This window comes from Salvelinus fontinalis, chromosome 39 (assembly GCF_029448725.1).
Source record: "Salvelinus fontinalis isolate EN_2023a chromosome 39, ASM2944872v1, whole genome shotgun sequence".
Classification (NCBI taxonomy): domain Eukaryota; kingdom Metazoa; phylum Chordata; class Actinopteri; order Salmoniformes; family Salmonidae; genus Salvelinus; species Salvelinus fontinalis.
In genome coordinates, this window is record NC_074703.1 from 25,099,437 (window position 1) to 25,113,610 (window position 14,174).

Below are 14,174 nucleotides of genomic sequence, written 5' to 3' on the forward strand. Positions count from 1 at the left end.
GCATAGGCCGGCCCGTCTCTCTGCCAGCACAGTGGGTAACCTTTGTTAGTGACGAAGCCTGGTTTTCATAGCAATGTTGCCAGCACTGTATTGTGTACCTCCAACACTCTCTGTGTGAGTGAGGCCCTGTGTGGGCCTTGTGTGTGTTTGGGACCTGTGTGGGGCCACCTTTCTCTGTGCCCTAACCCCCTTACCCCCTCTGAGGGCCTCTATAGCTCGGGCATCAGCGGGTCCCTGGTACTGGGTATTGAGAGGGAGGGAACAGGGCATCCTACTGGGCCCCAAAGCACTGAAAGGTTAGGGCCACTGTAGGCCAAGGAGAGGCAGCTGGGGACCGTATTCAAACCCTCCATCACCATCAGAGAGATATTCTCCTCTTTTGTTCGTTAGCCATGTGAAAGATAATTAGGTAAACAACTCATAGCAGGACTATGATAGGGTTTGAGCGTGCTCTGTGTGGTGTCGTTATTATTGTGAAGTACCTGTTTAGACAAGTATTCAATCTGAGTTATTAAGTTATTTCAAGAAGAGGTAGAATCCCGACAGGGCTATATAAATGATGATTTGATTTTTTTGAAAAAATGTATGAGTGAATTTTCACCTGGTGACGAGACCTTTCAGAAACGATTTTGACGGCTTTCTTTTTTTTTTACCTTACCCTACTTCCCCCCTCACTTTCTCTCGCTCTCTCATCCTCTCTCGCAACCTCCCTCCTCCTCTCCCTCTCTCCTTCCTGCATCATGAGGCAATTAATTCACTTCGATTTCTCTCTTCCGCTCGAGTCCAGATGCTGTAATTTGGAGATAGAGAGGCTGGAAAAGTCTGGCTGACGGATTCATCTCTTCCTACCTCTACTTTGTGTTTTATCGCTCTCCCTTTACAATTATGTTTAATGGGTTCTTCCAAATGGAGAATTGCCCTTGTAGATCAACCCCATGCAATTCCCTGTCACTCTCCACAATCGTAGTGCTGTTGGTGGTGTAGAAGACAATTTTATCTAGTCTATTCTTTGGGATTCAGTACTGGACAAACCGCAGGTATCTGGGCAGTCCAACTCAACCAATCAATCAAATGTATTTATACAGCCCTTTTCACATCAGCCAGTGTCACAAAGTGCTATACAGAAACCCAGCCTAAAATAATAATAATGACAGTGGTTGTAGAGGGTGCCACAGGTCAGTACCTCATGAGTAAATGTCAATTGGCATTCAGCATTAGAGATAGCAGGTGCAGGAGAGAGAGAGAGTCAAAAACAGCAGGTCCGGGACAAGGTAGCATGTCCGGTGAACAGGTCAGAATTCCATAGCCGCAGGCAGAACAGTTGAATCTGGAGCAGCAGGGGACAGGGGACAGCAAGGAGTCATCAGGCCAGGTAGTCCTGAGGCATGGTCCTGGGGCTCAGGTCCTCCGGGAGGGGAGGGAGATGGAGAGAGAGAGAATTAGAGAGGGAGCATACTTAAACAGGACCCCGGATAAGACAGGAGAAACACTCCAGATATAACAGACCACCAACACAAACTAATGCAGCATAAATACTGGATGCTGAGACAGGAGGGGTCAGGAGACACTGTGGCCCCATCCAACGATACCCCCGGACAGGGCCAACCAGGCAGGCTATAACTCCACCCACTTTGCCAAAGCACAGCCCCCACACCACTAGAAGGATATCTTCAACCACCAACTTACTACCCTGAGACAAGGCCGAATATAGCCCACGATGATCTCCCCCACGGCACGAACGCATGGAGGGTGAAAAACAAGGACAGGAAGATCACGTCAGTGACTCAACCAACTCAAGTGACACACCCCGCCTAGGGACGGGATGGAAGAGCACCAATAAGCCAGTGACTCAGCCCCCGTTATAGGGTTAGAGGCAGAGAATCCCGGTGGAAAGAGGGGAACCGGCCAGGCAGAGACAGCAAGGTTGGTTCGTTGCTCCAGAGCCTTTCCGTTCACCTTCACACTCCTGGGCCAGACTACACTCAATCATTGGACCTACTGAAGAGATGAGTCATCAGTACAGACCTCAAAGGTTGAGACCGAGTCTGCGTCTCTCACATGGATAGGCAGAACATTCCATAAAACTGGAGCTCTGTAGGAGAAAGCCCTGCCACCAGCTGTTTGCTTAGAAATTCTAGGGACAGTAAGGAGGCCTGCGTCTTGTGACCGTAGCGTACGTGTAGGTATGTACAGCAGGACCATATTGGAGAGATAGGTAGGAGCAAGCCCATGTAATGCTTTGTAGGTTAGCAGTAAAACTTTGAAATCAGCCCTAGCCTTAACAGGAAGCCAGTGTAGAGAGGCTAGCACTGGAGTAATATGATCAAATTTGTGGGTTCTATTCAAGATTCTAGCAGCCGTGTTTAGCACTAACTGAAGTTGATTTAGTGCTTTTTCCGGGTAGCCGGAAAGTAGAGCATTGCAGTAGTCTAACCTAGAAGTGTCAAACGCATGGATTAACTTTTCTGCATCATTTTTGGACAGAAAGTTTCAGATTTTTGCAATGTTACGTAGATGGAAAAAATCTGTCCTTGAAACAGTCTTGATATGTTCATCAAAAGAGAGATTGGGGTCCAGAGTAACGCCGAGGTCCTTCACAGTTTTATTTGAGACGACTGTACAACCATCAAGATTAATTGTCAGATTCAACAGAATATCTCTTTATTTTTTGGGACCTAGAACTAGCATCTCTGTTTTGTCCGAGTTCTAAAATACAACATTTGCCGCCACCCACTTCCTTATGTCTGAAACACAGGCTTCCAAGGAGGGCAATTTTGGGGCTTCACCATGTTTAATCGAAATGTACAGCTGTGTGTCATCCACATAGCAGTGAAAGTTAACATTGTTTCCGAATGACATCACCAAGAGGTAAAATATGTAGTGAAAACAATAGTGGTCCTAAAACGGAACCTTGAGGAACACGGAACCTTGGAACACAACTACAACTACAACTACAGAGCGTTGGGCCAGTAACTGAAAGGTTGCTGGATCGAATCCCTGAGCTGACAAGGTAAAAATCTGTCGTTCTGCCTCTAATGAGGCAGTTAACCCACTGTTCCCTGGTAGGCCGGCATTGTAAATAAGAATTTGTTTTTAACTGGCTTGCCTAGTTAAAAAAAAAAAACTTTAAAAAAATACAGGCCATGTGACTGTGACAGCTGTCATTGGTGAGTTATTATGGTTCCTTTAGCATGAACAACATGAGCTTGATACAAGAGCCAGCTTATGATGTACGAGTGGGTTGTAGACGAGATGGGAACACCAATCGGGAGTTTGGTAACGAATAAAGATATTGGTGGGGATTGGTGATTAGGTAAATGGGGGTTACATTAGTAGGTACTATTACAGTATTACTAAGTACTGGCATCACAATTCTGTTATATAAACACCGCTTCAGCAGTAGGAAGGATCAACCAGCTGCCATGTTATTTCCTATGGTCCCCAACACCATGAAACACCGTGGTTCTAACGTTCTGCTCATGTACCGTAGCGCTGCAGTGGAGCGGGTGTTTCAGGATCTATTTAAAGGCCTTTTTGTCAGCCCTGTCACAGATCATTCAAATGAATTTCTAGAGCACGTCCTGGAACATGAGATGTGTTTGTGTGTGTGTGTGTGCGCGCGCGTGAGTAGTTGCGTGCCTGCGCGTTGCATTTGTGTGTGTACGCATGTATGTGTGTTTGCGCATATGTGTGCGCACGTGTACGTAAATGCCTTTATTGGTGTGTGTGGTACAGAATGGCACCGCCTGAGGGGGTTGATGACGAGGGGGGTTGACAACATCTCAATGCATCCCTTGTTCCCCCAGCCAACATGTTTATTTGCTCTTAGCCTTTCTTCCCTCCCACACACACACACACACACTCATAGCTCTTAGGCATACAGGGGAGATTACTGTAGAGTAGATAGCGTTTCCTGTTCCGTCATGTAGCGCATTCTAAAACCCCTACAGCGCGGGCAAAGCCACTTATACAGCTGTAAGCGTGTGACAAGGACGTTTTGGCCTGATACTTTTACCTTTCACATTGTTTCCTTAATTCCACCTGGTCCTGGTGTTCTCTGGTTGCTATGGCGTTCATTTAGAGAGACTGACTCTACTTCTTGGCCTTTTTCTCTGCAGAGGATTTTCAGTATACTGTCACACTAGTTACTGCTGGTTACCTACTGTACCAAGTACTTAGCACTTTTTATTTAATGTGTGTGTGTGTGAAGATTTGATTTAATAACGTCACAGCAGCCTTTAATGATAATTTGCTTATTTTATTAATTTGAAATGTGTTCTTTGCATATCCCACTATCCCTGAGACACAAGGTCACTGCCAGGGTCTGCCATTATCAACAATGAGCTTGGAGCACTTAGGGTTAAGTGCCTTGCTCAAGGGCACATCGACATCATTTTCACCTTGTTGGCACAGGGATCTGAACTAGCAAATCTTTGGTTACTGGCCCAATGCTCTAACCGCTAGGCTACCTCCCACCCTTTATCAGCTTATTTCCAGTTCATGGTGTGACCTGTGTGTAGTCTAACACCCTGAGTGAGTCATGGAAATTTGTCCCAAATGGCATCCTATTCCCTATATAGTGCACTTCTTTTGACCAGAGACCTATGGGCCATGACCAAAATGAGTGCACTATGTAGGGATAAGGGTGCCATTTGTGACACATCCATGGAGGTCTGTCCAGGCATAATAAACACTGATTGGGGGTTATTTTCTGTGAATCAGGCCATTGTTAACTGTACCATTTTGATTGTGAGTGCATTTATTTCCACCTCATCTCAGCTCATGCGGCGCTCACAGCCAGGCAAAAAAAAACTACTGAGAAGAAATGTTTTGAACAAAGTAAACTTCCTCAATTTCTTTGAATCAGGAATCATCAAAGTTTCTCTGAAGCCCTTTGCTCAGTGTATATGACAGGAGACCCGAGGAGCATCTGACATTGCATTGAAGAGACCACATGAGAGAAGGAACTGTACCTTAGCCTCATCCATACGTACACCTGTACAGTAAGCATGAGCAAGCACACTCTCTATGTCCCAAATGACACCCTATCCCCTATAGTGTAGTCCATTTAACCATAGAGGGCCCTGGTCAATCGTAGTTCACAGAAGAGGGTGCCATTTGAGAGACACACCCTGAGACATTTGCCACATGGAGTTGTGTACTTGCTCTTTCACCCTAGGGTTGTTGGTTCAAGTCCCACACCAGCTGTTATCCTAAATCGCAAACACCCCTGTCACTTTTATTCCCTCCTTTAGAATAGGTAGCAGGATGAGGCTAAATGAATATCAATACAGTATATCGAATCATAGGTTATTGTTCTTGATTATGCTACTGGTGGTGGTAGGAGATTAGTGTTGTTGTCGTCGTCTGAGTCTTCACAAGACATGTCTTCTCTCATGTACAACACCACAACACTGAGCTGGTAAAGTGTGTCTGTTCTGTGATGGAGTCAATCACCTTCCAAGACCACCGGCATTATATAATCCACATCTGCAGTCCTCAGGGACGTGGTGAGTCACCTTCTGATAGAAAAGTATAAGACTCGAGGCTGAACTGTTCTGACTTCATAATCCACTGACTTCCTAAACCTGTGAATTCACCAGACATACGCAGGGCCTAATCTAAATGCTATGTAGTCATAAATATTCCAACCATAGACTAGCTGGAGAACATTCTTCAGACCTCTGCTTTTGAAATACCCATTCCAATGTCAGTTTCAATCTGGGAATATCCACTGTATTAAATTGGTGATATTGGTTTTCAAATTACTAGCGATTTGCTCCCCTCAATTCATGTTTTTGGATGTAGATACCTGATCTGGGTAACTATCTGTCTATCTGTCTGTACCCATTTAGCTGGGCTGGGTAATAGGGTACGTTGTTTTGGTGAGGAGCCAGACTGATCTAATTTCAAGAACAGGTTGGAGTGACTGTGTGCCATGAAAATTGGGTTTTAGCCAAGGCTGATACCTGTGTTTCTGTACAGGATCTTATCACAAACTAATCAGAAATAGTTTTTTCCGCAAGTCTCCTCTGGTTGCATTTTTACCTCATGCAGTGTTTGGAAGACATGAGTGTTGACTCGGATAATAATTGTTGGAGTTTTAATATTTCGTTTTTAGGTTGCGAAGTTTTGCTCTTGAAATTGAATCTCGCTGCGTAAATTATGAAAATAGCAGAGAGAGAGGCAGCTGTTGAGACTTCTGAGGTCAAGCAGACAGACGGGTGGGCAGCCTCTATTCCCCCCATTCTTCTAGCCTTCTCTACTACTCTCTCGTTCCTGTCTCTCTCACTATCGTATTCTCCTCTTCAACTCTCTACCTTCTGCTCTTTCTCACATTCTATCCCCCGGCTCCTATATTTAGACTGGTTATCACAGATGAACAAAGCCAGAAAACATTTTGATCCCTCAGTCTGTTTATTTGTTCTTCCTTTGTCTGTCTGTATTATTAATTATTCACTCTCTTATCTTCCGTCCCTGAGAGATAAGTGGTTTTTCCTTAGTGGTTTTCTCATAACCTGCTCTTCCTCCCTCCAAGGCCTACAGACAGAGGGATGGGGTGTGGGGGGGCTTTCCTCTTGCCCGGATCCTACCCAAATACATTATTTAAATATGGAGACCCTGTCTAAACGGACCCGAGGACAACCAGACCTGGCCCATATAGACCCGGTAGGGTCCAAACCCGGTCTGATCCGATCCAAGTGAGCTACATTATTAACTGAAGCTGTTAATGCATGCACTGAGGGAGAGAGGAACAAATGAGCTAGCAGCAGGTGCCGTGTGGTGTGTGTATGTGACTGAGTGGCACAAGGGAGGAGGGAGAGATAGACAGCAGCTACCAAGCCAACTTGCACTAGTTACTTCTAGCTGCCATAGCTAGGTTATTTATCACCCAATCTGTTTACATAGTACCTGTTTTGACTCCATCGAACCGAGAACAGAAGATAGCTAGCTGGGTTGGCTAATGTATTATTTAATTAGTGCAGTAAAGGAGCCATCAACAACCACCCCGGGAGGTGATTGTTGAGATCACGACGAGCAGAGATGGGTTACAACCTTTATAGACTAAGCACATCCTTCTGAGTATGTGACAAACAACAGATGTGTGGAGTGGGTCAAAGGTGAGGTTTTGTATGTGAGAAAGAAGTAACCCCCCAGCCAGATAACATCTGCTGTGAAGACTGTTATAATTATATAGACATCAGGGTTTGGCCCCAAAGACAATGTTCCTCCCATCAGTCGTCCACACCAGAGACATCTCCCTGGTACCTCATAGTACACAAACACCAACTCATCCTATGGAATGCAGGCTATAGGTTTTATCATCAAGCCATCATAAATCAATTGCCAGCACCAAACCCCAGGGGCCCAACTCAGTCCCATAGATACAGATGAGCGAGTACTCATCAAAGCTATTCGATGCATAAACAGTATTAAAACATAATCGTCTACCGTACGCGCCACTCTTGTGATAAACCTGAGCAGCAGCATGAATGAGAGAATTTTCTCCCTCTCTACTATAGTTTGAATGACATATGCGCAAGACCCATGAGAATCAAATCCAATCCGACCCGGATCCGAGGGTCGAACAACAGAATATTGGACCCGACCGGGTGTTCGGGTTCGGGTGGACCCTTGAAGACCTCTAGCTCACAGTAGCCAGGGAGTGAGAGACTTTCGGAGGGGTAATAATGGTAATAGGTCAGGTATGTGTGTGTGAAGCCCTGGAGGCCTGGACTGAGAGAGTGGCAGAGGTGATCGTGATCACCGTCTAGGTATAGAGTAGAACTCGGGTGCCTTTTACACAAAGTGCGCGTGTGTGCATATGTGCGTGTTTCCCATGGTTAGTGTGGCACTGTATCGGAGCTGTGTTTTATTTGAGCTCTCCATTTTGCTGTGCCCACAGAACTAGAGGAGAAAGTGTGTGAGAGAAAGTGTGTGTGTGCCTGTGTCTCTCTCTGGCCCTGTGTGTGTGTGAGTGTGCGTGTGTGCGTGTTTGCGTGTTTGCGTGTGCGCGTGTGTGTGTGTGCGCGCGTGTTCACGTCTCATCAATGTTATTCATCCCCGTGAAAGATTCAGAGGAAGCAGAGCTGTGTTGAGTTGTTTGGAGGAAGCGCTAAAGGGAGTGGTGAATTAGAGATGAAGAGGCCAAGTAGGATCAAAGCTGCTGGAGCTGAGGTTCTTTTCTGTTATAAGGGTTGTCAGGTGATTATACTCAGTTACAACTGTATGGGGCTTGTGAGGTAGAACCAGAATAATAATGATAATAATAATAATAACTTCCTGTCTGTAACATCCAGGAGGGGGAATTGTGTTCAGGGCTCCTAAAGTATAATGCTGACCTGCACTCACACAGATACAGTCTCATCTGAACCCATTTAACTTCCCTCATTCCTCCAACCTCTCCTCTCTGTCACACTCTGGGGGATTGTCTTTGCATATTGAAGCATCTTAGCTAAAGAAAGAGCAGTTTGCACAGCCATAAAGTGCAGTGCCTGGACAAAACATTTACCCAAGTATCGAACAAAACAAAACCACTACCATTTGCATCTCCCATTGAATTAGCCTAAGCCTCACTATGGATTTCCCTATCGACGTCCCTGCAACTTGCAGAGTAAATGTCCAAACCCCTTGAGTGTGTTTCATATCCTCATCCTTGCTGTTGCCCTGGGCCCAGTGCTGTCACAACCAGCCTGGCTGGATCACTAGGAGCCTGGCCTCTGTCACTCCTAATATACTAAGTGGAGGAAACTCTGTCCATTAGACTGAATTACTCATGGACCTGATTCTGCAAATGACTCTGAATATTTCACTGGGTAATGAAGACACAGATATTAGAGAGAGGATGGTAGATGGATGTAAGCCGTGAGCTCCGGCTGAGAGGGTCGCGTGTTCAATCCCAGTGCTCTCGTTAGATGGTTTTTGGTTTGAACCCTTTCCCGAACCGTAACCCTTACTTTAACCATTCAGAATTAACGTTAAATGCTGAAGTCAAACCATGTCAAACCGTGAGATCTTGTTGGTGGTGTGTGTATGCGTGCGTGTGCGTTCCTGGAGCGTGTCTGTGGGTATGTGTGAGTGTGTGTGTGTGTGTGTGTGTGTGTGTGTGTCACAACTTCCGCCGAAGTCGGTCCCTCTCCTTGTTCGGCGGTCGACGTCAACGATCTTCTAGCCATCATTTTCCATTCGTTTTGTCTTGTCTTGTCTTCCTGCACACCTGGTTTCAATCCCATCAATTACATGTTGTGTATTTAACCCTCTGTTTCCCCTCATGTCCTTATCGGAGATTGTTTGTTTGTATGTGATGTGTATATATTATGTTGGTGTGCGACTGGTTTAGTAACCCACTTTTGTTATTTTGTACATTTTTGTTTTTGGAGTTTTATCAGCATTTATTAACCTGTTTGGGCTGCAAGCCCGAATTCGGACGAAAATGACAACAGCTGCAGGGCGCGAAATTCAAAATCTATTTTTTAAAAATATTTAACTTTTACACATTAACAAGTCCAATACAGCATTTGAAAGATAAACATCTTGTCAATCCAGCCAACATGTCCGATTTTTTAAATGTTTTACAGAGAAAACACCACATATATTTATGTTAGCTCACCACCAAATACAAAATTGGACAGACACGTATGGATATGAATATGAAGTATGAATTATGATTGAAGTAGCATGCACAAGCCAACCGAAATAAACTAAAACCAACCTAAAGAGCCCAGAAAAAACTACCTCAGATGACAGTCATATAACATGTTACACAATAAATCTATGTTTTGTTCATAAAAAGTGCATATTTTAGCTATAAATCAGTTTTACATTGATGCTACCCAAAAATGCTAACACATATCTAGAGTCTGAATCCAGACGGGAGTAGCCAGAGAAAATACATACACCAACGTCGGCTACTAATTACACCTCATAAAACATTTCAGAAAAACATATGGTGGATAACTAATGAAAGACAGATATCGTGTGAATAAAGCCAACATTTCCGATTTTTGAAGTGTTTTACAGCGAAAACACAATATATCGTTATATTAGCTAACAACATAAGCTAGCATAAGGCAGCATTGATTCTAGTCAAGCGCTAGCCTAGCACAGTTAGCAGAGTTAGCATACAACAGTTCGACAGATATATGAAAAAGCATCCCAAATTGGGTCTTATCTTTCTTGATATTCCATCAGAATGTTGTAACGGGGTCCAATGTCCAGTAGAGTCTTTAGTTGGGTTCCAGAACGAATTATTTCCCTCTTTGGTTAGCAGGCACGATAGCATTGCGGCGCTAGAAAGCGTTTCTTCAAAATATTCTTCCGTCGTTTCACATCTAAAGTCCAGAATAAATTGCAATAATATAATTAAAGTATATTGAAAAAACATACTTTAGGATGATTTTGTGACATGTATCAAATAATATCGTAGTCACACATCATATTCACCGTTATCTACCTTGTTCCAGAAGCCGAGAACAAATTATCCTTCGCGCCCGGAATTTTTTTTTAACTGCGCAGGTCTCACAAGAAGGTGTGTTATTCAGTCCATGGACGAGATATTCGACTCCTTTCAATTCTCACTTCCGCATTACAGTCTGACGAACGCCTGTGACGTGTCCCTATGGTCCTAAGTCAAAGGGCCTTTTATAGAGAAGGTCTTAAAGAGACACATCGCATTTTGGAAAACTCAATTCGGCTGGGAAAATGGCTGTAAAAATATTTCTGTTCGACTTAGAGAAACAATTCAAACCTTTTTAGAAACTACATACTGTTATCTGTCCAACAGTAGTAAATATATGCATATTGGAAAATAAAAAGTTTCTTAGGAGGCCGTTTGAAAATGTGCACACATTTTCCAGTTTTTTCAATATTCAGCTTGCAGCCATAACAGGTTTTAAACAACTCCGCTTTTACCAGTTCGTTCTCCTTCGCCTGACTTCCCTGCCACCAACACGCACCCATTACAGTGTGTGTGTGTGTGTGTGTGTGTGTGTGTGTGTGTGTGTGCCAGCATGCATGCGTGTGCGTATAACTCCAAAGAGACTAATAGGAAGTGCATTAACCAGGACAATTTGACACCTCACATTAGCCTGAGAATCTGTTGAGAGCTAAAAATCTGTCCACCGTGTCCTCCCTTCATCCCTCTATCCTCACCTCCTCCTTCCCCAACAAGCTCTAAAAGACACTGCACAATTAGACGTTCTCAACGTTTCTCCCTACCTCCGCCTTGTCCTCCATCCATCCTTCCCTCCCAACTGCTCTCTGGTACCATAGGTGTGACACGTACGTCACACATGATGTACCTAGGTGTCCTTGTGTCGACCAGCGTGACGATGAGCACAGTGGCGTGCTGTGTGTGTGTGTGTGTGTGTGTGATGTGTTTAGCGTCGCGCCGCGAGGGAAAAACTAAATGAGAGAGGATGTGTTTATCAGAGGCAGAGGCAGTGGATCTGGATTGTGTGTAGAGATTAGACGTACACACGCATGCACACACACGTGTACACACACACACACACACACACACACACACGCACACACACACGCACACACACACGCACACACACGTCCCTGTTTCTCTTCCCTCTGATGTCGTCTGAGGACACTGTGCTCTGACGCCACACAAGGACACACAGAGGGAGAGAGAGACGAGGGACTGTGTGTGTGTGTGCGTGTGCGTGTGTGTGCGGGCATGTCACGACAGGGTGTAGCAGATTAGTCACCCCTGTCGTTATGTCCATCACACCCTCTATTCTGGGACACTGACTCATGTTTTCAGAGCCAGACCATTGGGTGTCTCACTTTTATGACACCTCTCCTTCTTTGGAAAAGGGCTGTATGTTTGTCTGTGACTAGGTGCTGACCAAACATAATCGCAAGGTGTGCTTTCGCTGTAAAGCCTTTTTGAAATCAGACACTGTGGCTGGATTAACGAGAAGTGTATCTTTAAAATGGTGTTTAATACTTGTATGTTTGAGGAATTTTAATTATGAGATTTCTGTTGTTTTGAATTTGGCGCCCTGCAATTTCACTGGCTGTTGGTGAGGTGGGACACTAGCACATATCCCAGAGAGGTTTTAAGGTTGTGTTAATTTCAACCAAATGAAATGTGCGCTCAATTTACATTTTCAATACAAAGCGGAGAGGTAACACATCTGAAAGACTTGCCGTTAATCAATCTATTAATACAAACGGGGGATGTCCTAAGGACATTATGTGAAGTTTCCATTAGGTCCCTTTACGAGACGTTATCCCAATAACATTCTGAGAATGTTCTATGAACATTAAAACATGGCGTTAACATAGGTACCATAATAGGATGTTCAGTACAGGTCGCAATTTGGTCGCAGTATAACGTTATAATAAGGTATTTTGATGTCAATTAGGGAACATTGCGAAAAGGTTCCTATTTGGTTCTGATAGGATTTTAAACATATGACATTCAATGACCATTCACTGAGGACCATGTCAGGACCTTTTTAGGACGTTCCCAGGACTTTAATTTAACTAGTCCTTAGGATGTCATGTAAAGGTCCTAAGGGAAAGTTCTCTGGTGGACATTTGTCTAGTTCCCAGTAAGTTACCAGGACATTATTGAGGACCATGTTACGACGTTTGTAAGATGTACTCAAGACATTTGTTTTACCAGGCGTCAGGATGTCTGATTGTGCCAGGTGTCTGTCACGTCCTGACCATAGTGCTTATGTGTTTTGCTGGTTTTAGTGTTGGTCAGGACGTGAGCTGGGTGGGTATTCTATGTTGTGTGTCTAGTTTGTCTGTTTCTGTGTTCGGCCTAATATGGTTCTCAATCAGAGGCAGCTGTCAATCGTTGTCCCTGATTGAGAATCATATATAGGTGGCTTGTTTTGTGTTGGGGATTGGTGGGTGGTTGTTTCCTGTCTCTGTCTTTTGTCTGCACCAGCTAGGACTGTGACGGTTAGTTTGTTTGTTATTTTGTATAGTGTCTTGTCTTCGTGTATATTAAATCATGGAAACTTACCATGATGCACATTGGTCCTCCGATCCTTCTCGCCTCTCCTCGTCCGAGGAGGAGGAAGAGCTAGACTGCCGTTACAGTGTCTCAAACCATTATAAGTAAACTAATGAAATGGTATGGGGGTTTAAAGGTAATTGGTATGCTGTTCAGTTGAAATTGTGTACAAATCTTTAATTGACGACAATAATAATACGGTAGGTATGCAGGCACACACACGCATAGGCACACACATATGCACACTCGCACGCACACACACACACTCTCTTTCGATCAATCTCTCTCACACACATGCACTCACACATGCACACCCACACAGAGACTCACACACCTCTCCCTATGCTTCATTATCACACATTCATCACCTAGGACTACTGTTGAAGGATGCTGGTTCTGATGTATTGTTCTGACTCAGGCAGTGACTGTATTCAGTCACGCAGAGTTGTGTAGGCGCGACACAGCCGCATGGGTTTCATCTGTTATTTAAATCAGTCTCATGCAGCAGTTGTTGTATTAGATTATCACTTGCAAGAATCAAGTGTTTAAATACATTTTTGGTAAGCCTTTATACGTATCTAAATCTGAATTGTACTTATTCTATTAAAATCTCTCAATACACTGATTATACCAAACATTAGGAACACCTTCCTAATATAGAGTTGTACCCCCCCCCCCCTTTTGCCCTCAGAACAGCCTCAATTTGTTCGGGCATGGACTCTAAAAGGTGTCGAAAGTGTTCCACAGGGATGGTGGCCCATGTTGACCCAAAGCGTTCCCACAGTTGTGTCAAGTTGGCTGGATGTCCTTTGAGTGGGAGACCATTCTTGATACACACATGAAACTGTTGAGGATGAAAAACCCAGCACCATTGCAGTTCTTGACACAAACCGGTGCGCAGGTGTCCTTAATGTTTTGTATACTCGGTGTATATCTCGCTTTCAAGTATATTTACAGTTTTTAACAATCACTTTGGCACTATTTTCAAAACCATGATGTCATTTTTCAAAACTCAAACACTTTTTCCAATTGCTTGCACACAATAACACATAAAGCTAAGATCATTTGTTCATTGAACTAAAGTCACCTGTTCAAAATGACACAACTTAACATCAAAGTATTACCATTTCAAACTGCAATTCACACATTACATCTGAGATGACTGTCTATTAATTTCATTACAATGCTC